This window comes from Lonchura striata, chromosome 2 (assembly GCF_050655825.1).
Source record: "Lonchura striata isolate lonStrDom1 chromosome 2, ASM5065582v1, whole genome shotgun sequence".
Lineage (NCBI taxonomy): Eukaryota > Metazoa > Chordata > Aves > Passeriformes > Estrildidae > Lonchura > Lonchura striata.
Window position 1 is genome coordinate 153,743,267 of NC_140704.1, and position 24,631 is coordinate 153,767,897.

The following is a 24,631-nucleotide window of genomic DNA, read 5'->3' on the forward strand; positions in this document are numbered from 1 at the left end:
TACACAAAGTGAGTGGGGATCAAACCTGAACCTTTAAAGATCCAGTTCCATTGGTACTGACCTCCTCTGTCCTTTTGCTGTGGCAATCCAGAACATTTGGAAGTGGATCAGGTCCTGCAGAAGCTGCAAGTCTGACATGAGCCTGAAAGAACTGGCAAAAAAAGCAGAGAAACCCCCAAAAGATTAATCAACTGTCAGTCAAACTCTGCATTTCCTACACCTCCCTCAGTTCTCAGGTCAAAAAGCTTTACTGCTGAAATCATAAAATTAATTATTGCTAAGGATTTTCAGTGTAATACTCCAATCTTGATGCTTGAACAAAAAGCCTTTAGTGTTTTGAATGCATATTTGAACCAGAAAAACATACATTTTTTTAAGTAATACTCACAGCAGATGACAAATGTGTCTTGTTGTTGTAATAACTTCAGATCTTTAAATTAAGGATTGTGGTGTGAAAGAATAATATTAATACTTCACATACAGAGAGGTTTTTCATCTACAAGGAAATAAAGTTGCCTTTCATGGCCCAAGCACACACACAGGTGTAATTGCAAATACTTTGTTTGATTCAGTGGTCATTCAAGTAAATTGAGGTTACTGGTGCTTCTGCAATACTGACAATTTGGAGTCCCCAGCCAGCAAACTGCTTGAGCTGCATGAATGAATGTGTGCAAGCAATAATCTGCAAGCAATCTGGGAAAGGAAAGGGATGGAAGCAAACTGTGCTCCTCTAACATACACTTAGCAGAAGTGTCAAAGTGTTTGGTGATAATTTGGAATCACAGAGGTAATTTCATGTCTACTTACTGATAGGACTTGGAAAAATTGGTATGAATTTTTAAACCAGAAAATAGAAGAGGTGTGTCCCAAACCCATCCTTGCTTGTTTTCAGGCTGGGATGTCTGACAGAGTAAATTTCACCTAAGTCCTACCTGATGGCTTCAGTCCTGTGCAATGTCAGACTGAGCTGTGTTTTGGGACTTCATCAGTGTTTGATGTCTTACTCTGCAATTCCACACAAGGTGAACAGCAGCTCAGAGTAGATGAATTCACTTTCCCACACTGCCGTGTTTCTTTACCATATAATTTAGTTGTGACTTTTTCCATGGCAATAAACCCACCTGGAGACAGGGAAAACTGACCTGGATGTTTTCCTGTACCTCCTGCACTAGGTGACCTTCCCTTGGCAGGGGGGTTGAATCAGATGATCTCCAGAGGTCCTTTCCAGCTCTAATTATTCTGTTATTCTGTAATTGCCCATTGGTTTGATATTTCAAGCACAATATTCAGCTGTTAATCAAACCCCACCTTTCTCCTTTAATACCTTACTTTATTTGAGAAAAATCTGACATTAAATGTCAAACAGACACTGTAGGGTATTCTTCTTAATACCACTTATATTTAACTTTTCATCATCTGTAATCTCACCTTCCATGTTCTTCTGCATTATCAAGTCAGCATTGATGAAGAGATACTGATTCTCATCTAAACTAAAAAAGGGAGTGTGGAAAGATTATAGAATGAGCATGATCTGAGATCTCCAGTGAAAAGCATGCAAAAATGCTTTTTTTGTTCCATTGATTTACCAAAGTGAGAGTTGGGCATTTTAAAAAGGGACATTTGTGTGGTGTGGCGGATTTTTACCAGGAACACTTTAACACTAGTCCATGATATCCCAAGCTAAGCAGTGATAAAGTCATAAAACGGAGATATGTTTTTGCTGAAAGTCTGGTTTTCATAGACTGGAGGTAATAATACTATTTGAATGAAGGCGATTAGAAAACAGCCAAACAGATCCTACAGTTTGTTGCCGTGTGAGAAAAGGAGGCTCAAGAAGTCATGTGAAAAAAGCACTCCAAAAGCACAACTGACTGAGAGTAACTTGATTAAAATATTTTGTCCTTTTAGCTCCATATAGCTACAGTGGGGTTTGTGTTGAAGAAACACACAGAAGTCTGGAAACAGAGGCAGCTCTGACTGGACAGTCACCTTCTCAGAGAGTGTTGAAAAATGTATGGCAATGGCATCTGGGGACATGGTTTAGTGCTGAACAGGGTGGGTTTGCTGCATTGATGGTTGGACTTGATAATCTTACAGGTCTTTTTCATCCTCAAGGATTCTCTGATTCCCTGAATACAAAATAGACAAAAGTTGAGCTGTCACAGTCCACATATTGAACAGCCTTTATTTTCTGTAATAAAAGGTAGTAATTTTTCTAAAGGTTCTTTACTTACCCCAAATTTGAGCCAAACCTGCATGCAGCAGTAGCATCAGGCTGGAATCCTCAGACAAGAGACTCACAACACTGATGAATTCCTCCCACCTAACTCCAGATATCTGCAGCAGGGCATCTGCCTCAGAGATGGTTCTTGAGGCTCTTAAAACAGTCAGTAAAAAGCTGGTCAACAGAATTTATATTGAACTGAATGCAGGTGCCTGTTTAAGGAGATGAATCACATCCTCAAGTCATTGACTACACAAATGAGCTCTCTATTACCTTTGACAGGAACCCAGAGTGATTTCCTCAGATGTGCACTGTAGATACCAACTCCTGAAGATCCTAATTTAGTGTAGTTTACAGTCACACTGATTTCTCATTAAAGCTCTTTCTTCCAGTCTAAGCTGTTACAAAACCCATCCAGGCTTCAGATAGGAACTCTCAGCTCCCCCATGCACAGGATATGAATGACTAATTATTATTTCACAGACAGAGGAAATTTGGTGTGTAAAATATATGTTGGAAAAGTCAATGCAGTTGCAGCCATTTATGCCTGCACCAAGTAAAATATCCAATATTATTATTCAGCAAAGGCATCCTGTAGCCAGTGCAGACACCAAGATTGCCTTGTAAAGCAGCTGTGTTAAGAAAGAACTTTTTCTGACCGGTCATTAAGTCAGTACTAACTCCCCTTAAGTCAATAGGGGCACGACAGTGTAAAATTTATAGGGAGAGGGAAGTTACAAGAATAAACTTCTTTTGTGTTTTATAAATTCAAGGTCCTTTTTTCTTGTGAAAAGGGAGTATAAACAGACTGATAAGGGAGTGAATAAAAGGGATCTGATTTTATGTTTTCCTGCAGTCTATCAAGTCCAGGTAAAAGTAAACAAAACAGTGTTTATATAAAATATTTTGGTGGCATTGCATAACTTGAGCACAAGTGATGAATCAAACCCATGCCTATTTGCTCCATACTGCAAATTTACACCAGTTGCAACAGAGTTTTTGACAGCAACATTTTATGGTGATTTACTTACTATTTATAGACACAAAAACTATTTTTGTCATCTTCACCTTTATTTGAAATGAATTTAATTTATTTTTTCAACTGCATGTCTACAACCATTAACCTGCATCTTGCACATACATTATTATGTACATTATTATAAACCTGGTCTAGTGGAAGGTGCACCTGCCCATGGCAGGAGGTGGAACAAAATTATTTTTAAGGTCCCTTCCAACCCAAACCATTCTATGATTCTGTGGTGACTGAATAGCAGGTGGAATATTAAGTCCTGGAAAGGAGAGTGTTGAAAAGAAGGAAAAAAAAATGAAAACGTTTTAAGTTGCATCTAAGCTTGAAATGATAGTTGGCTGACATCCTAGAATCCTTCTGGATGTCTTGGCATCAGTTTTCAAGTCTACAATAGGCTTTGGTTGCTAAGAGCTATGAGAAACAGGTAAAAATTGAGAAAATGCCAAATGAGCAAAATCGTGCATAAAGCAAAAAGAAAAGAGGGAAGGAAAGCAATGGGTTTTCACTGCAGATATTGTAAAAACAACTGAAATGCTGGTGAAAGAATGAAATACAAAAGAGTCAAGCCCCACCACAGGACACAGACAAAGTAAACAATGACTGTGTATAAGGACAACATGATGTCAGGATGTAAGAACAGCCAGAGCTGGTCAGAACAGGATTCACCTTGCTCAGTACTGCCCTGTTCTCACATGGAACAGAGTCAGTTTTCTTTGTAGTGGCTGGTACAGTGCTCTGCTTTGCACTTAGGATGAGAATAATGTGGATAACACCCTGATGATTTAGTTGTTGTTTAGAGTTTAACTAAGTCAAGGATTTCTCACTCGTACTGCCCTGCCAGCAAGGAGACTGAGGATGGACAAAAACCTGGGAGGGGACACAGCTGGGACATTTGATCCAAAGTGAAATTCTGTACCTTATGGCATCAGGCTGAACAAAGAAACTCAGAGGAGTTGACCAGTGAGTGGCAATTTCTGCTCAGGAACTGGCTAGGTGTCAGTCAGAAGGTGAAGAGAAATTGTGCACTATTTCTTTTATTCTTATTATAATTTGCCCTTCTTTTTCTGTCCTATTAAACTTCTATAACTCAACATACAGGTTTTACCTTTTTTTTCCTCTTTTTTAGCTTTTTTATCCACTGGGGATGTCTGAATGAACAACTCTGTGGAGTTTTGCTGCCTGCCAGTTGACCAGGAGTGTCGTGTCTTCCACAGTACCAGGTTCCCAGAGAAAGAGGGTAAAACAAGATATTTACTAAATGAACTTTGCGTGTGCCACTCCACAGGAGTGTCTTGAGCAATTTAACTTGCTCAGGATAGGATTCAGTGAAAGATTTAGGGGTAAGTACCCACATGTGAGCATTCCATGGAAACCAAGAGCAATGAACTCCATGTGATACACAAAAACTAGAAAGAATTTAGCTGGAACAGCCAGTCTTTTTTAGGATGAGCTGTTTCCCTTTCTAGGCTCCTGTACGTACATGGACCTGATCTCCCTGAGTGTCACAGGAGCTCTGATATCTCCTCCACCTGTAGACAACTAGAAGCAAAGTTCTAAATTTAGAAACACAGAACCATAGAATGGATAGGGTTGGAAGGGACTTTAGAGGTTTTATAATGCCACCCCCCTGCCATGGACCACACCAGGTTGTTCAAAGCCCCATCCAGCCTGTCTTGACCATCTCCAGGACTGGGGAGTCCACAGCCCCACAGGTGTCTTCACCTGTGGCTTACTCACACATTTAGTAGTTAATGACCTTGGGTAAGGTATATGCTCATTAATGAGAAATAAGGTTCATGTTTTTCCATTAAGAAGGTTTAATTTTTTTGGTGACTGTGCCTCCCTGAATCACCACTGCTTGCCAGGATTTCAGGCATGTAGGTTCATCCTAACAATAGTTCTAGTCTGAACAAACCTTCCCTACGTGATCTTTAGACTGGATATTAGGAAAAATTTGTTCATTGAAGGGGTGGTTGGGCATTGGAACAAGTTGCCCAGGGCAGTGGTGAATCACCACCCTTGGAGGTTTCAGAATGTGTGTAAATGTGGCACTTGAGGACATGGTTTAGTGGTGAACATGAAAGTGCTGGGTTAATGGTTGGACTTGAAGATCTGAGAGGTTTTTCCCAAACTTAATGATTCCATGATTCTAAACATTTCATTGGGGGTTTTTAGCAGGAAGCAATTGCTCATTCATTTTTAACAAGGATCCAGTATTGAGAGGAATGGGTCATCTTCTTAGGGGATGAGATCATAATTTTTGATGAGACATCATTTTTGCATTTTTCTCCCAGAAAACTTCCAACATCCCCTGACCAGGAGAACAAGCTGCTGCTTGAAAGCAAGGCAGCTTTCAGCCCATGGTGCCAGCTCATGCCACTGAATCTGGGCTTTGTGAGCATTTGCTGTCTCATCTAAAGTAGTCCTTGAGTTCCCTCAAGGGAAGGGGAGGAGTGCCTGCAGTGTGAGATGCATCTCTGCTCTAGAGACCTATTTTAGGATGGGATATAGGAAGCAGGAGCTTGCACATGCTCTGCTTTTAACAACTCCAGTCTGTCTGTTTATCCTAGGACTATCATTATGGTCTCTGCTTTATTACATTAACTCAGCAAAAGCACACACATGTGTCAAGTGCTTCAGTGAATAGACTTAAGCACATGATTAACTTTAAGAGTGTGCTTAAGTACTTTGCTAAATCAGGACTTCTATGTTTCCCCTCTCAGTGCATCTGGTCAATTTGCATATATTTTCCATATAAAGAAGTTAATTTTCAGAGCAAAATGAAACTATTTCCTTGCTTGCACATTCAGTGGTACTGCTGCTGTAGCTAACTTAGACAAATTTAGTCCCTCTTCCCTTCCCACAAGTTTCCAGCTGGTTGTTCCAACAACTGCAGGCATTGTGCTGGAATGACTCAGATTGGCAACTGTTTGGTGAACTGGATTAAGGAAATATTTAAGATGCCAAATAATCATCCAGTCATTTAATCAGGACAGTTTGAATTGGAAAGGAACTTATAGGTATTTACCTTCTATCAGTCCAGGTTGCTCCAAGCCCCTTCCAGCCCAAACTTGAATGCTTCCAGGTATGAGGCATCCAAAAATTCTCTGGACAGCCTGTGCCAGGGCCTCCCCACCTTCACAGAGAAGAGTTTTTTTCCTAATATCTAATCTAACTCTACTCTCCTTCAACTCAATGTCATTTCCCCTTTTGCTATCACTTCATGCGCTTGTGAAAAGTCCCTCTCCAGCTCTGTTTTATTCCCCTTTAAATAAATATGTATTCATAGATACGGTAAGTGTAATTTTGGTGGGTTTTTTTATTCTGGATTAGTTTATCATATGCTGTGAAACCTGGCTGCACAAACAGTCAGTAAAACAAATGCAGTAACATGATCAGATTTGCAAGGTGTTTGTCATCAGCCAAAGAAATGTACAAGAAACTGTTGATCTGCAGCATTGGGGGCTATGATAAATTCGGAAGACATTGCACTATATATTGTTCACAGGACTTTTTTCCTAAAAAAATCTATCTTTAAGTGTTTCAATGATAATAGAAAAAATCAATAGGTCCATTTTCAGGCATGTAATTAAGCTCACTGAAAGCGAAATATCATGCAAAACAACCTGTAATTATTGTGATTGTTTGAAACTACCTAGAATGAGAAGGTGTGAAAAAAGTCCTGCTTAAAGCCAAATTAACTCTAATGTTAAAAAATTACTTTTTCTGGTTTAGATGAGCCTGTTTTCCAAAAATAATAATCTTCTTGTGCCAGCAAAGACAGAAGAGCAAGAAACGAGCATTGTTAAAGGTTAGTTTTGATCACAGGACATATGTAACAATACAAAAAACATTAATCATCACAGCACTCAGTACCAGAACAGTCTCTCCTCTGCATTCTGCTGGGTCTGTTGGACCAACAAAATACTCTTGGATTGGAACATTTTGGGAAAGCTGGATATATTTAAAGACCTGGCATTATCTGCTATCTTTGTGGGAGTAAAAGGACAATATGCAGCTCTGAGTAGTTTTAGTCCCTTCGATTATGGCTTTGTCCACCCATAAACTGTTAAAAACAATCTAGCAGTTAAATCTGTGCTGCCTCTAATAAGAACATTTATCCTTGTGGAATTTCTTTTCTGTCAAAAAGAAAATTCATAAGATTAAATGTAAGGCTGACAAGAAAAAATTGTTGTCCAGTTCTATTGGTAATTAGTGTGTAATCTAATAGTTTATTACTGCTTTGTGTTTTCCTTTTCTACCAATGAAAAACCAAAAGCCTCTTCCTCTGTGACACATGAACTTACTCTATGGCCTCATGTAGATGAGACTTGAAACTCAGAATATTTGTATACAACTATTATATTTCAGTTCTATTGAATTATATATATTTAATTATTAACTTAGTTGTTTAATATATTTTAATTCTGGAAAATATTTGGAAGGACCTTATTAAACATGATTCCCTCAGGAATTTGTGTTATGGACCAGGAAATGTCTTTCTCTATTCCCTGTCCCAGATATTTATCTGAATTTGACTTGTATTCTTGCATTGGAAAAGGCACGTATGCCAAAAATGTAAAACCTGGGTATCTTTTCAGAAACTTGAATTCCAGAGTCAGCCCTTTAAGTTTTCATTTAAAACATTCTGTATCTCAAAAAATTCTGAATTACTTTATCCCCATAAAAAAGAACATTTAGTAACTGGCTGGGAAAACACAGCTTTGCACGTGATTAACAGATTACAGCAAGTAAAACCTGAGAATATTCCCATCTACTTATTATTGCTCAGCTGAACATGGTGCAGATGATTTTAGCTGTTACTTATAATCAATGTTCTTAATGATCAGTTATTGCATGGTAATACATGTCAGAGATTGATCTGCAGTTTGAGACTTTTGTACCCAACACTGTGCAACGTAACACAAAATTCTTGCTCTCATAATTCAGAGTCTAAAGAGAAATTATGCCTGAAAAAGGAGGCAAATTGATTAAACAATATATTCTTTCTGTGTGCTTTCCAAGCAAGCAGATAATCAGATAACGGACAAAGTAGTTTAAGCCTCAATTAATGTCTACAAAACCATTTTAGACAAAGCTTACCAAAGAAAATCTTGAAAGGTTTTTCTGCTCTTTTCTTCAAACAACACTTTGATAGCTCATGATACAGAAAAAAAAAATTGATTTGAACAGAAATAGTTTGGCTTCTTTATTTGAAAGTGTGGTCAAGTGGATTAGTCATTGTTACAAAATTAACATTTATGAGCCATTGCCTACAATAAATCAAGGTTTAGGTATAAACAGCTGCCTTGGTTTATCAGTTACCATTGTTTGATACTTATGGGCAACCATTGTTCACACTTGAAACTGGAGGAAAATAAATTACAAAGCTGGATATTATCCGTATTAATGTATCTTATGAGATGATTAAGTTCACAGTGTTACTGACTAAATCTCCCTGGATTTTTAATTTTTGTTTGCACAGCATGCAGAATTTATCCCCTTTACTGGATTAATTACCTCTGGCTATGTTTACATTGACATAATTATGAGATGAAAGAAGAATAAAAAACAGTGTCAATTACTTCCAAAGACAATGAAGTTAATTTACGTGGATAATGGAAAAGGTGTTTGAAAGATACATTGTTCAGGAAAACAATTGGCACAGGCATCTTGAGCCCTAAATGGGTTATCTTTTGTAAATCCTTGAGTCATAGCAAGCAAACCAAGTTAGCACATCATTCTTCAGTTCAGCTCAATTAGTGTCCAAAGTAATTGGGAAGAATATGCTTTCCATGCAGCAACATGCCATGCAAGCTGATATGAACTCCCAACTCCACATCTCCCCATCAGCAGAGAAAGAATCAGAGAGGTACAGCTATGGAATCATGGAATCACTGAGACTGGAAAAGGTCTCGATTTAAATCCAGTCATTAATTTAACATTGCCAGGTCCACCACTAAACCATGTGCCAAAGTACTGCATCTACACATTTATTGAACACTTCCAGGGGTGTTAACTCCAACATTTCTCTGGGCAGCCTGTCCCAGTGTTTCACCATCCTTGCAGTGAAGAAATCTTTCCTAATATCCAGTCTAAACATCCCCTGGGGCAACCTGAGGCCATTTCCTCTCGTCCTGTTGCTTGTTACCTGGAAGAAGAATTGTGAAAAGGAAGGCAAAACCCTGACCCCGTGTGAATCAGTTGAGTGAAAATTGATGTGTTTTCATTCCTCCCACAAAGCAGAATTCCTTTGAGTTTCTCTGAGACTTCCTGATGGCAGCAAAGTCATGCAACTGTGGGACCTCTACTTTTATAGCCAAGAAAACATCAAGGAGCTCTTTAGTGAAGTATGAAAAATATAAGTGAAAAGAAGAGTTTCAGCTGGAACATCTCATGCTACCGTGCATTTTGGCCAGATGCAGAGCAGGCAGATCAGAGAGGCAAGGCAGGTCAGAAAAATACACTGGTCAAAAATTCAGCAGGAATGTTGTGCAGATGTTGTACATTTATTGAAAAAAGAATATTTTCCTGATCAATTCTATCTTCATTTTCTTGCCTTGTGGCTTTTCCTGCTAGTTTATACCTGGTGGCCTGGCAGGAAAATCTTCAGGAATATTTTATTATTCATATGAAATGTGTAGTTGTCTCAGGCGAAGTGAAAAGGGCAACAAAGCTGGTGAAGAATCCTGAGAAGAAGTCATAGGAAGAGTGACTGAGGGAGCTGGAAGTGTTTAGCCTGGAGAAAAGGAGGCTCAGGGAAGACCTCACACCCTCTACATCACCCTGAAAGGTGATTGGGGCCAGGTGGGACTCAGCCTCTTCTACCAGGAAATTAATGACAGGACAGAAGGAAATGCCTCAAGCTGTGCTAGGGGAGGTTCAGGCTGGACATCAGGAAGAATTTCTTCCTGGAAAGAGTGGTCAGGTATTGGAAGGGGTAGAGTTCCCATCCCTGGTCATGATCAGGAAACAACTGGATGTGGCATTCAGTGTACTGGTCTAGTTAACAAAGGTGGTGGTTGGTCAAAGGTTGGACTCCGTGATCCTGGAGGTCTTTTCCATCTTAACAGCTCTGTGATTCTGTGAAAATAATAGACCTAAGAATATTTCATTTCATCCTGTTTATGCAGCCTTCTCACCTTAAAGGCTACTTGATTTTTAATTTGCTGCAAAGAATCAGTCTGCCCATCATCCTCCTGCTTGTCTGGAAAACACTGTTATTCTGAAGATATCTAATTTCAGACAGCATTAGATTGCTAAAGATACTTATGTCTGCTTGTCAAGTTACACAGCACTGCTACAGGTTGCTATTTAATTTTGAATATTCCTTTCCTTTGTACAGATGACCGAGGAGAGATAAATACAACCTGCCACCAGAATTCTGTGCTAACAGGTTGTCATTCTCAGGGCTTGTGTGCTGCAGGTTCATAACACATGGAGGAAAATTCAGAGGAGGGACAGTACTGAAGACAGGAGGTGTGAGTTACCACAGAAGTCAAAGTTCCTTCCTCTTTAGAGAATTGGTATCCACAGGGTCTGGTGGAGACTGATACAACCGAGAAACACAACAGAAATAGAACATTAATAAAATGCAGCAGAAGCACCTCAGGCTGTGGTATGCAGGGAACCTGGGTAGTGTGAACCCAAGAGCTCCAGAAGGGAGATATTCACGTCACCAGGACTAATCATAAATCTTGGGCTAATTATGGAAACTAATGCCTCTACAAAGCACTATTCAGTTCAACATGAACATACTATTTTACTTAAACATCTTTACAACTTACCTTGCACCTACCTTTTTGAGACTGGCCTTTCATTTTTGGAAGCTTCACCTCTTGAGGCCTAGATTCACTCTTTCCTTCACAGATGAAAAGTTATATTCTGTCATCTTACACTGTTAAGTGAAAACAATTTAAAGTGTTCCTAACCACATATTTGAAAAGTCACAAACATATCTGTTTTTTACAAGAAACATTTTGCACAAGTGTTGCCCCCCTCTCATGTTCTTGCACAGAGTTTGTTTAAAAGATGAGATGCCCAAGGAGGGATCAGGCAGGTAAATACGGATGCCAGGATTTGAGTTCCACAGAGTATTTCAGAGGTGGTAAATCTCCAGCCCAAGTACATGCCACAATTAATAAATTTTTAATTACCACACCCAGTGCTGTAACAGTGGAGCTAAAGTTAAGAGGATGCACTTTGATGAGCATAAACCTCCAGCTTAGCACAGAGCACAGAATTTCAGACAGCCAAGAACAGGCATAAATCAAGAACAGAAGAAATAATTATTCCCTGAAATAAACAAATAAACAAGAACAGTGCAAGACCCTGCCAAATTGGAAGTGGAAATACTGACAGGACTGAAATGAGGTAAACATCTCTATAGAATAATAGAAACCCAATCTCCGTGCTTTCTGCATTTTAGCTACAAAATAAAACCAAGACTTAGTTATATTAAAAGAGTTTGCCATATATTTTATACCATGCATTAAGAAAAGTTTTCACTGGAGGTTTTAAACAGCATATTAAGAAGTACTGAAATCACTCATATCAATTGGCTGTGGTATAATTGAGCTCTATAAAGATTATTGAAATACATTTGCAACTATAAGAAGTCGTATAAATAATAAGGTGTAATAAATCTTCTTTTCACTTCCCACTCTAGAAAAAACAAACTTTTTGGCATTTGCTTCCGCATTTTTGCAAGCCAAAATCATCAGGGCAAAGAGAAAGAAATGTTGTTTTATTCTCTTTATTTAATTCCTTTGCAAAAGGAATGTAACAACATTTTTTTTTGTGCTTTCAAAACCCTCCATTTCCTGTTTTTTCCTTTATAGAATTTGTTCCTTTCCATTTTTTTTTTTTTTTGAGGCAAAGGTCCGCAGAGTATGCTCACTATAGAAGGAAGTTTTTTTGGGTTTTTGGGGTGATTTTGGAGAAGTTTCTTCGGTTTGTTTGCTCATTTTTCTGGTGATGGCTTTGATGCTCTTGAAAAAGAACATGATCCAGATTCAGACCTGAAGGAAACTTGATGTGCCAAGATATTCACCAGCAGATATTTTCATTTTGAGGCTGACAAGGCTGTGAAAGGTGTGACCGTGGACTTGTCAGGAGACTCTTGACTCCCCAAGAGAGAAACTCATCCTTTCCCCTCACTCATGGCAAGGGCACCCAGTAACCTATATATTGTGGTGCCAAAATACTTCCATAAATGACCCAAGTATCACCTGTAAATTACAATTACACCAGACAAACATACACACACACGAAATAACAGTGGTTCTTACACCCACAAATAAAATGTCATAGTGGCCATGAGAATTCAATACACCACCTAATGTGCTGCTGCAGTCCAGTGTATTTAATTTACCAGGTAATATATTACCCAATATATAACCAATCTGTCATACACATGGATCAATACAAATCATGAAAACACACATACATTACACACTTCACATAATTGAATTTTGTGCTCCCTGGACTCTCATTACCCTGCCACAAACTGCTTCAAATGGATACCTCTTCTTACCTTCAAGGTAAACACCTCAGGGACACCAGGCAGGTGCTGCACCACTTTTATATATAATCCACTATCAACTTTCAGGGAGATCATGCAGTGTGGAAAACCTAACTCCAATTTCCAAACTGTATATGAGATTTCTCCACGTATCCTGAAATACCATGGAGGAAATGAACAAGCAGGTAATTTAAATTGAAATAGTCTCCAGTCTTCAAGGTCTAGAAGAGCATAAAGACTTGAATGGTTGCACTTGCTGTCACTTGGAGCCACACCTGACTGTGTCACATCCATGTGAATGTGATCAGCATCTTTCAGTGCACCTTACAGGTAGATTGATGTTTTTCCTATCAGGCTGGCCGTGTAGATCTTGGCTGGGAAGGAAATAGGTGTTCCTGTCTCTGTCACAGGCTGGGACTATGTCCATCAAAAAGTCTGGCATTTTGGCCAAATGAGAAGAGCTCAGAGCAACTCCTTAGAAAAAAGTTTGATATTTTTGCAAATAAGTGTGAATATCATGGTAGGATTTTAGGCATGCATATGGATTTATTGAGAGTAAAAACTATTCAGTTCTCTTTAACTGTAATTCAGATTTGAATTTACTTTCTTAATTCTGACTGCATATTCATTGGAATTGTAACTGTCCAAAATGTGATGTCTCTTTAGCTGCAAGTTAAAGGTGAGAATGGATTTTAGAGTACATTTTTTTCCTCACCTTCTTTCATATACAGAGAACAGGCTTAGGTAACTGAAAGAAACTCCCACCCATTTTGAGGATCTCTTGTGCGCTCAGACATTCCAGCTAAGAAGGACATCTCATATCAAAAGTGTCGTGTGTGTGCTGGCAATTGAGAATGAAGCTGTTATCTTCTCTTTAGTTCTGGAAAAAATTTAGCTACTCTATATACATGACAGGCATTTCTAGGTATCTGATATATTCATGATTTTTATCAAGTTTTGTTGAAGGTTTTCTTGATTACAGGTTTTTTGTAGTCAGTTCAGTTGTATTTACTTATTTATTGCCTTAAAAATGCAAACTATGCTTAAAAATCAGAGCTATCAAAACTCCTCCTGACAGGTTTACATGTAACATCTTTCAAAAAAACGATTACACAGCATTTGTGTGTATGTGGTTAGAAGCTGGTGCACAACACTGGATTGACAAGTGTGGAAATTGAATTTTTCTATCTGAAACCAAATAAAGAGCAAGCAGCAACAGCTGAGGCCTGTATGCTACCCATATGGTGGTGTCTAAGGTTGTAAAATGACATTTTTGAGCTCTAAACTATTTTGTCTCCAGCCCTTGCACTTCTTTTGAGCCGTTTTTAAGTTCATCTCTTGTTTTTGTAGGTTCTCCTATTCCATAGCAGGACATCGAAAAAAAAAGATCAGAGCTATCCACCCTAATTTAATGTATTCCTTTTAATTTTTCCTTACAAGTGCTTTATTAGAGAAATTCAAAAATAAAATCTTGCCTCCTTCTTGTTACTGTAATTGTCCCAGTCTGTCATTGTGATGGTCATTTGTCAATCCCATTCTGGCTCACTTTTCTCTGTATTCTGTGAGAATTAAAGAATTAAAGGCAACAGCATCTTATCTGCTGCTTTCAAAGGCTCCCAAAGATTATTCCAAGCATTTTTTTTTTCTTTTAAAATATTTTTTTTGTATCCTAGAATGCAGTTTCAGTCTCTGAACAGTCTGGCAGAAGATAACTCATCTGCTTGGCAGAGTTCTTCATCTGGAGAGAGGGATTCATAAGAGCCTGTCTAAAGCAGCTTCTTTATTTACGTTTAAATCTTATTTTTGTTTAATCTGCCATGACGACCATTCAGGAAGAAAACAAAATTCAGAAATTATCCCTAACTGCATTTTCTTAATGGTCCAGTAATGCTAAGAGCAATAAGACATTAATGTAAAGAGATGAAAACTCTATTTGCTGTAGTTATTTTAGTCATTCACATATTTGCTGTAGAATTCTTTATTGGTAGTAGTCTAAGATATTTTAGAACATTTAACAACATTTAGAGGAGAACTTCTTAGTTGTCTCCTGCAGTCACTTAAACTACATATCTCTAAAAGAACCTTCAGTTCAGCAGGCAAAATACTGGAATAAAATAGAAAAGGTAACTCATCTTCTTCTACCAAACATGTTGGGAGATCTGAGAACCACTCTTCTAAATTAATAATTCTGAAAATCAAACCAAATCCAATCTTTGATCGAAAGACATTTCTGTTGGCATCAAGAATTATGAGGTCCTTCTCAGTATGTTCTTAGAACCCGTGTGCCCATTTCTGTCCCATTCATTTCTGGCTGGATCCTCTCTGATTCACTTGCACAAATCTCAAGCCAAATGGATCCTATGGCAATGGAGATACTGCTTGGACCTCTAGAGATCTGCACATCACAACAATGTGCCCAGCAGTAGATCAGATTTTGCCCCATCAAATCCTAAAATCCTCCATCCTGGGATCCCACCAATTTCTGGATGATCTGTGCCAGTACTGCACTAACCTCCTAGTGAAGTGCCTTCACTTTTTTCCCCTAATATAAAATCAGAATCTGTTGAGCCGACTCTGCACTACTCATTAAATCAGAATTATCTTGTGCTAGACTGAATCTCTTGAGAAGGAAATGCAATGAAAGCTTTGGCCACCATAACCCAGAACTCATCGTGTGTTGAATGCTTATTCAAGAAGTGGGAGACAGGAATTATAGGATATCCTTGGCTTCAGTTGTTAAAAACTCTCTCTCTAACATCCTAAGAGGATGGTTTGCCCTCCAGGCTAAGTAATGTTCTTGCTATTCAAAACATTTCCAAGCATTTATTTGGCTGAGCTGGTCATGTGAGGCCAGAAATAGGCAAATAAAAAGTAAATGCTGAATATGATTAATGATTAAAAAAAAAAAAAAAAAAAGAAACATACCTAGAAAGGTGCCAAAGGTGTCCTGCTGCCAGAACTTCAGGCTGATTTCAGATTGATTCTGTTTTGGTGGGGTTTTTCTGGGTTTTTTTGGGGGGCATTTTTTTTTTTTTGGTTTTTCTGTTTGTTTGGTTTGTTTGTTTGTTTGTTTGTTGGTTTTGTTTTTAATAGTAGCAGACCAAGTTTAAATGCAAATGATCTCTGCTTTTTTATTATCTACACAAGGAATCAAGGAGTCAAGTCACTGTAGCCATAGCCAAAGTGAAAAGTCAAATCTCTGATGTGATTTACAGCTTAAAAGTCATGATAAAGGTGCTGCAGCCCTTCTAAAATTGATTGTGTGTCTGGGAGAGAAAGTAGCACCTCATTTGTCCTTGTTCATTTCAATAAACTCAGAATTAGTCCCACAATTTGGGCTCAAATTTCAATGTGCTCACTCATCATGCTTATTGCAGGAGTGGTTTGAGGGTGTATTGGAACAGATCTGATCAGATTACTCTGAAATTTCCATTATAACCCCGTGAAACAGCTACATATTCATTTTGCTTTGCTCCCCAACCCCCAGCTCATTGTGCAGGCAGCAGAGAGCAGGGGACTTCTCACTCAGTCAAGCTGAATGAATGAATCAGAACAAGAGAAAGTGTTTCTTAGGATTCAGAAGGTAGTTTTTTGTGTTTTGTGACCTTGGCAGATCCAAGGGTGCTTGCGTGGGGCTGTGTTTGGATGAGAAACTTCTGAGGCAAATCCAAAGTAAATGGTAATTTTACAAATCATATTTAATTATAGAATGATGGAATGGTTTGGGTTGGAAAGGACCAAAAAGTTCATTTCATTCCAAACACACTGCCATAGCCAGGGAGTCCATCCACTGGATTCAGGTGTCTCACTGAGAGCTACATGGCATTTCAGCCCTAGGATTGTTCTTCTGAGACATAAACAAGACAATGGGATTTATTGTCTTTCAATTTGTTTTATTTCCTCATGCAAAGAAAGATTTCCTGCACTCTGCAAATACAGCATCAGTGAATTTGGTCCCCTGGCCAGACACAGGTATTTCCAATTTGCCCTGCCTAAATTCTGTTTGAAATGTCAAATGGATCTTGCATTCTTTGTTCTGGGGCTATTGAGAAATATTGCACCACAACAACAAAGAGCCAGAAGAAGCCACACAATAAGGTCACAGGTGAAAAGAGAAGATCTAGAGCTGTAATCTTCAGGCTCCCTGCCTTTAATAAAGACTCATGATTAGCTCAGCTATCTGTGCACTTGGCAGAATTATCTCCACAGCCCAAGGAAAATCTATGAGCTGCAGAAAAACACTCAAAACAAGCCCAAAGTGGAAAATATCTGTGTAGTTTTAGAACAATCCAGGTATCAATAGCTTAGGCACCCACAAAAGCAAAATTCAGTGTCCTGATACACTAATTAATTTGTTTCTTTAGAGAGTTTTTTTCTATTTAAGGCAATTTAATGATTATTAAAGTGACCTGATTCATATATTTATTAAGCATTTTTATATGTTTTATGTTACCTTCTTGTGTGAGTATTTCTTACTGGACGATGGGGAACAACAAACTGTGTTTAAATAAAGTGACTAAAAGAGCCACCATAATCCTAGAACCACAGAATCATTTAGATTGGAATAGACCTTAAATATCAAGTCCAACCTTTAACCCAGCACCACCAGTTTTTCAACACTAAGCCATGTCCTCAAGTGCCACATCCACACAGTTTTTGAACACATCTAGGAATGGTGACTCCTTTGCCAACCTGTCATTGTCACTTGTCCTGTTCCAATAGTTACAACTCTTTCTATTAATATTATTTTTACTAAAAAAATTTAAGTACTCATTTTTTACTCATCTAAACCTCCAACTGGTGCAATTTGAGGTAATTTTTTCCCTTCCTATCACTGATTTTCTGGGAGAAGAGACTGATCCCCCAGCTGCTCCTGCTGAGATCTTCCCATTATGTTTCTAGAGACTGATCTTTGAAGAGAAACAAACTTAAATTTCAAAAACGAATAAAACAGAAAACTTCTGATCTTTAAAGAACGCGTGATTTCAAAAATAGCATTGATTTTTGGTTCATGTTGACTCAAGAAAGACTGAAGAAATGGCTTTTAATAATCATTTATCCTTTTCTTTCTCCTGAACATTTCATATGTCATCAGTATTATGAAATGCTTCTCCCCATCATCACCAAAATGTGGAATCCTGCCCAATCAACCAGTGATTACTTTTTAATATAAAACATTTCCTGTCTTCACTGTATGTCCTGCATGGGACGTGACATAAATTAGGGGCATTAGGCTGGAGAAATTGCCACTGTCCTCAAATCCAGAACCAATTATTGCAGGCAAATGCCTCAGAGGGCCCTGTTGACAGCTCTTCATTTTCTGTCTCAAGGCACTCAGATCCTTTCCTTCCACATCCCTGATCAGAGACTATCCAAGAATTAATGACTAAATGTCACACAAGCTGAGAACACCAAGATCTCTTGTGACACAGAATCCTGACACAAGTCCTTGCCTCTGGATTTACTGTTCCTTGATTTCTTTGCATGAGCAGATTCCTGAACTTTTGCAGATCCCAGGGAATATGTGACCAGATATTTCTAATCCCCTTTTCAAGCACTCTGTGAACAAACAGGTGCCAAAAACCACCAGGTTCAGTGTGTAAGCCTCTGGGATGTGTTGAATAGTGTAACAGAAAATGTTAAAGAAAACTAAGTCCATACTTTCATGAAGACATGCACTTTTGGTCACTGCTCCATATAGTGAGAGAGGGGGACATAAAAGCATGAATTTGTATTTTCCACAGGCACAGCAAGCGGGTTCCTTTGTCTGCATTCCTTTTTGTGGTATTTAAGCAGTTAAAGAGGTACCAAATGCTCTAATTAAGAGGTTTATCTCAGTTCAGACTTCTCGAGGTTTTGAGGTCAAGATGACCCTGAGATCATAAAAAGTCTTTTCCTTCCAGCCCCACAGCCAAAGAAGAAGTGCAGGTGTGTTGGTTTTGCTTCTCAAGGTTCTTTATTTTCTCTTATCTATAACATTCTTTCTCTGACCTGCTGAGCTCTGTCTAGCAAGTCAGATTGTGGCATTCTGTCTGCCCTCTAGGGTGGTGCTTACATTTTATACTATGAAATACGTGTACTTTATTTACGATTAATTCCCAATACCTATCACCTATGTTAGACAGTGTGTCTCTACTCTAAACCAATAAAAAAGTGTCACCATCACAGTGAAAGATGGAGGACAAGAAGAAGGAGAGGAAGGACAAGACACACCCAAATTCCTCCATCTTGCCTCCTGAACCCCATTCTAAAAAACCCCAAAATTCTACTTTTTCACCCTGTGTTACATTAACTCAAACTCTTGTGACCTGTAGATCTTCACACAAAGTTGACAGTTTTTTCCACGGGCTAAAATCAAAGCCACAGCTGTTTTTGACTTCATGCTAAGGTCTCCAAGCCCCCTGCCAGGGTCTCGAGACAGCCAGGGCAGCCAGAGGGGTGTCCTGGGTTCCCGCACAGACTGAAGGAATTGGAGCTATCCATGGCGCTAGTGCTTTGTTCAATACTCTTGTGGTGGCCTGTTAATATAGAAACATGGAAGCCCAGAATGGTCTGGGTGGGAAGAGACCTTAAAGATCATTTCATCTTCAAGGATCAAGGAACATCTTCCTCTTGACCAGGTTACTCAGAGCCCCATGTGGTTGTTTATCACAGCAATGATATCTCACATCTGGGCATGTAAGATGTGTCTGACTGCCAGGAGGTATGGAAAACATAAATAAAATAAAATTTCATATTGAAGTAGATGTACTTTGAATTTGGTTAATTGCTTTTAGAATTGAAAAACATATGTATTTTCAGGTCTGCTTACTTGGTACTCATGCAGTGGTTGAGAATATAATTGCAAAAATTCAGTTTTCTTAAGGAAGAAATTACACCACATTGGCAGTTTTTAGTAAAGGGAATGTTGAGGGATTTGCTTGAATTCTACCTGTTTTATTGCAGGAAGAGAAAATTTACGTAATAGTTTTGGGGCTGAAGTGTGAAGCACACACAAAAGTATTTCTCAATCCTCATGATATTACATTTTATTATTGAAAATTTCCCAGCTTGCTCAGGGGATGCAGCAGGATCAGGCAAAGAGGAAGATCTTTCTGGGATTCACTGCAGCCTTTGAGAGAGGTAAAGTTTATTAGGAAAGGAAACATAGTAAATCTGACAGTGACTTTTTCTCTAAGAAAAATTGTGTTTTACTGCTTGGGGTTTTTGTCTGACAGATTCAGTTGTGGTTAAGGCAAGGAGCTGGACTTGTTTATCCCTGTAGGTCCCTTGGAACTGAGATTATTCTGTGATTTCATGAATTTAGGAGATTCTATGACTCTGTGGTAAGTAACTTCTCCCAAGATACCTATTCCTTGTATGTTTCTCATTTTCTTTGTTGTGTGTTCTTCACTTTGTGGGCACTGAACTCTTGAGCTGTGCATGAAGCCCATGGCAGAATGATCTAAAAATCACAGAGTTGCATTGAGTTGTGCTCTAACTCTGATCCATTCTTTTCTTCTGAAGGCTGGTGGTCAGGTGAGCCTTAAATTAACAAATTACCTCACAAGTGTGAAACTGGAAATCTCACAAATCCAGAATTCCAGCAAAGTGTTTACTTTGCAGATACTGGTGGAACAAGACCATCATGATGAAGTTTTTCTTTCTCTCCTCCAGATTACAGTTTTCACTCTCAACCTCCCCATCAGCAATTGGAATTAACACTTATTTCTCCCATTCATTTTAACAAAAAAAAATCACCTGGAAGAACGGGAAAAATTACATTATATTAATAACTTCAGGCTTGGAGAAAACATACTTAGAAAAAGGAAAAAAAAATAGATATTTTTGGAGATGCTCGGCATGAGACATTTTGTAAATAGATTAGAAAAGTACTACAGAGGATTTGACATTATTAACACTACAAATATGAAGAGAGTCCAATCCAGAAGGATGCTGATTCTATGGGAACATGCAACACTTGGCAGCTCTCAGGAAGCTCTCAATAATTCTCAAATTCAGGCATAAATTGCTGTGATCCTGAGTCTCCCATTAAAGATGCACTAAATGTTTCCACTAAGGGAAGTCCCAATTATGTGGTTTTATATAGAAAAAGGGAAAGTTAATGAATGGAAATGTAACAGCTCTGACACTGCTGAAGCACTGAGCTGTCATCCTCATAACTTTCTCAGGGAGATAAATATGCTCTTTCCAGCTCCTCAGAAGTTATTATCACATCTGATTTACAAGCAGTATAAAGGCAGAGAAGGGGGGAAATTAGTGGCAATTTTTGAGGTTTTTCGTAATGAAAATTTTAAAAGCTTTTCTTAAATGAGCAGTAGGGAAATAGCACATTTTTCTTAAAGAAAAAAAAATCCTCCATGGGCTATTAACTAGTTTGTATCTAATAAAATAATCATGTTGGCTAACATGCCAGCATACCATATTAGAACCCTCCTGCATTTAAAAGCTTTTTTAAAATCTCAGACATTTGAGGTTCACAACTGTCCTGTAGAACACTCTAAAACCACACAGCTTTTAAACCTTCCATCTGCAAAAGGCAAGATTCACTAAAGGCAGTTCAGATTGGAGGCTGCATTTTAGATAAATTCTTACCGTAGTATGAGTAATCCATACAATTTTTATATCTGTAATTCAGTAAAAATATCCACCTTCTCGAGGCTGCAGTGTGTTTCAGTTGTGTATTGAAGAACTTGTTTAAGTTAGAAACCCAGTTTTTATCCTGTAGGAGCATATTAGATTAATGCTACTTATGCTGTCTGTTGTTCCCACCATCTGTCTCTGCTTATTTCACTCTTTTTTTCCTATTCCTGATAGCAGACACAGAAGAAAAATCTGCCTCTACAGCTTTTTGCTGTTCTGATGGCAGCAGCAGGCACTGTCCCCTGACAGCAGAGCCCTGTTGAGCTACACGTTGCAGACGAATTTCCTAAAAGGCAACTTCAGCTCTTCAGGTCCATCCTGCCCAAATACAGCAAGGAAGGATGGATGAAATGTGACTATGGGAGGACAGGTTAATTTGGCATAATCCTCAACTTGTCTTCATTGAGAATCAAACCTGGGTTTGTTGCTATCAAACTCTGTGTATAAACAAATAAATCTTCACATCTCTGTGCGTTTTCTGGTTTTAGCATCATTTGAGAGTGTCAGTAGTGATGCAGATGAATGCCAAGCCATAGCAAGAGACAAGAGATAATTCATTAAGTCCCGGGCAGATAAAATCTGCACCCATTCAAAGCAGCCAAATCCTCAGGGTTGTGTTTCAAGGTGGGTGCCTGAAGCCTGGGTTTGTCCCAGCCTAAGGGTTTGAGCCAGTCTGGACTCCTGACACACACAGCAGTGGGTGAAACTCAGCCTAAAACAAGATGTTCATCTTTTTTGGGATGAGTCACCTCCTTGTTCCCATTGACTGCTGGTACAGAACTTACTGCCTGTTAAATATGAGAACCTAAACCCTCACTTCATGTGGAGATGGCTGGATTGTGCACTTCCAAAAAAAGAGCAGAAACGCTCTCATTTTAGTTATTTTATGAGGGACCAAACTGTACTCTACAGAAAACCTTGGTATTTCCATCTGTATGAGCTTAATTGTATGAGTTCAGCTGGTTTGATTGATCTTCCAAAGAAACTCAGGGATTTCAGCTTCCTCTTTTAGAAATTTCCCTCCCACCTCAGGTTCTCGGGTCACTTGATAGCTCACAGCTTTATGCCGTTTAACTTTCTCTGGGAGAGTGGCAGGTGAGGAGTACAGAAGAGAGAAGATATGTAAGAAAAGGAGTTTGGTTTGTCCCATATTTTGCAGACCCCATATCAGAAAATGGAAGTGTTCAGGTTTTTTTTTTTTTTGCCACTGATATCTCCTGAAATATTCCATCTGCCTTCAGCACAGCAACCTGACTTCAATACTTTGATTTTGCAGACTCAGCAGCAGAAATGGAGCAAAAGTTGCAAAAGGAGAATATGCACAACTACTCCATATTTACAGTTATTATTTTTAGGCATCGAGCCTTGGCACAAAAAAGGAGAAACAATCACCAGCACACAAAGAAGTCAAATGTTCAGCATCCCAGTGTTTGGTGAATAACAGAGCCAGCATGTTTGGCAGGAAAAGATGTTTATGGATCTGATCAGACTCTTGAAGCACATAAAATATCTCTCACACCATCATTGTTTGAAGTGCCTGTGTTTGACAAAGAGATCAGAGGGAGTTCAGAAAGGAAATCTCAGTGGAAGAGGATAATCCAGAGTGGCTTTCAATTGGAAAAAAACAACAGGACTGCTTGTTGCTGTATGTGTTAAAGCCATTACTGATGAAACAGCACAGATCAAAAGGGAGGAAAAAGACGCAATTGAAGAAAAATCAAGATAAGTCAAGATATGCTTTCAGGTGTTTTAAATCAATATTTCACAGTGCAATGTTCATGAATAAAAAATGTTACCTTTTGATGTTAAATAAAATACCCAAAAAGCAAGCATGACTAATAAAAATTGAATATTCATTTAAATGTCTTATAAATAAAACAAAATTGGTGTCATAGATAAAGAAAATAAGTGCTTTCTGTGGAAAAAAATTCTGACATCTGCCCTTGGTCTTGTTTCTACTCTGCTTGAGAGAGGCTGAGATATCAACAGCTAAATTCTTGTTTTCCTTAAGAAACTTATATAGTGATCAAAATTTTTATAACCTGACATTTTCTTACTCTATGAAAATACATTCTTTTTGAAAACAGCTTTAAATAATCCTTGTGACTCTTTAAAAAGATAAAATTACTAGCTTTCAATAGTCCATGTGACTCTTTAAAAAGATAAAATTACTTCAGAAGCAATTATTTATTAGAGCTATCTTTGTATCTACTAACTGTTTGTCACTACAGAATAATTTTTGTTGCCTACTATTTGACTATTTAATGACCTTCATGTATTCATCCTCTACAGTCTGCAGTGAGGTAAAAAATTGGACTTCCTCTTAAAGAAAGGGGAATTAAGGCAAGGCAAAAGCATTTCATGACATGAAGGAATCTTTTTAACTCTGTAATTGTCACCTTCTGTTTAAATTGCAAATCCAACCTTCAGGTTGGAACTGGATTTAACTGTCTACTGGAACCACCTTATGTCTATATAATGCTATTTTAATAGGCACAAATCTAGTGTGTATATTTTAGAAACTGTGGAGTAGATTGCAGAAACTAGAGCACAGATATCACATTCAGATCATGTAAAATTCAGTAAATATCACAAGAAAGCTGACTGTTTCAGTTTTATACTGCATTACTTTACATTTCATGAAGAGCTATCCTTACCCAATAGAGAACAAGCAGTGTTGGGCTTTTTTTTTTTTTTTCATTCAAAGGAAATAAATAAATAAAATTATTTGCTCTGCGTAGAAAAAGTTATCCTTTGGGATACAATGTGGTTTTCACATAATTATGGCATAAGCCTGAAGGCAAAATGCTGGAATGTGGAAGATTTTCCTCACAGGAGTTGTTTTACAGCCTGTCAGCCTGACCTCAGTGTTGGAACATGTTATGGAATAAATCACCTGGAGCAGCACCACGTGGCTTGTGGAGAACCCCCAGGGGACCAGGGGACACCAGGGGTGTGAAAGGCAGATCCTGCTTGGCCAGCCTGATCCTATTTTATCACAAGGTGACTTCAGGGATGAAGGAAAGGCTGGAGATGCCTATGTGGATTTTAGTGAAGCTTTTGCCACCATTTGTCCCAACATTTTCATGGATAAACTGTTTGCTCATGGTTTGGGTGAGAATGGAGTAAAATCCAGCTGGGGCCAGGCACCAGTGGTGTCCTCCAGGGTTGAGAATTGGGGTCAGCCCTGTTTAATATCTTTGCAAATGAT

At 38.5% G+C, this 24,631-nt stretch overlaps 1 long non-coding RNA gene across 2 annotated transcripts in view; it reads right to left on the bottom strand.

The window, feature by feature from the left end:
* LOC146768496 (uncharacterized) overlaps positions 1-24,074 on the bottom strand; it is a 38,471-nt gene extending 14,397 nt beyond the window's left edge. The window contains exons 1-3 of one of the 2 annotated variants that reach the window (XR_014953139.1): positions 2,235-24,074; positions 1,990-2,129; positions 62-151 (exon numbers count right to left, since the gene is read on the bottom strand). This is a non-coding gene — a long non-coding RNA (uncharacterized LOC146768496). Of the gene's footprint in view, positions 1-61; positions 2,130-2,234 lie in introns of both variants that reach the window. The other variant, XR_014953138.1, reaches the window with a different exon arrangement.
* Between the last annotated feature and the right edge of the window lie 557 nt (positions 24,075-24,631).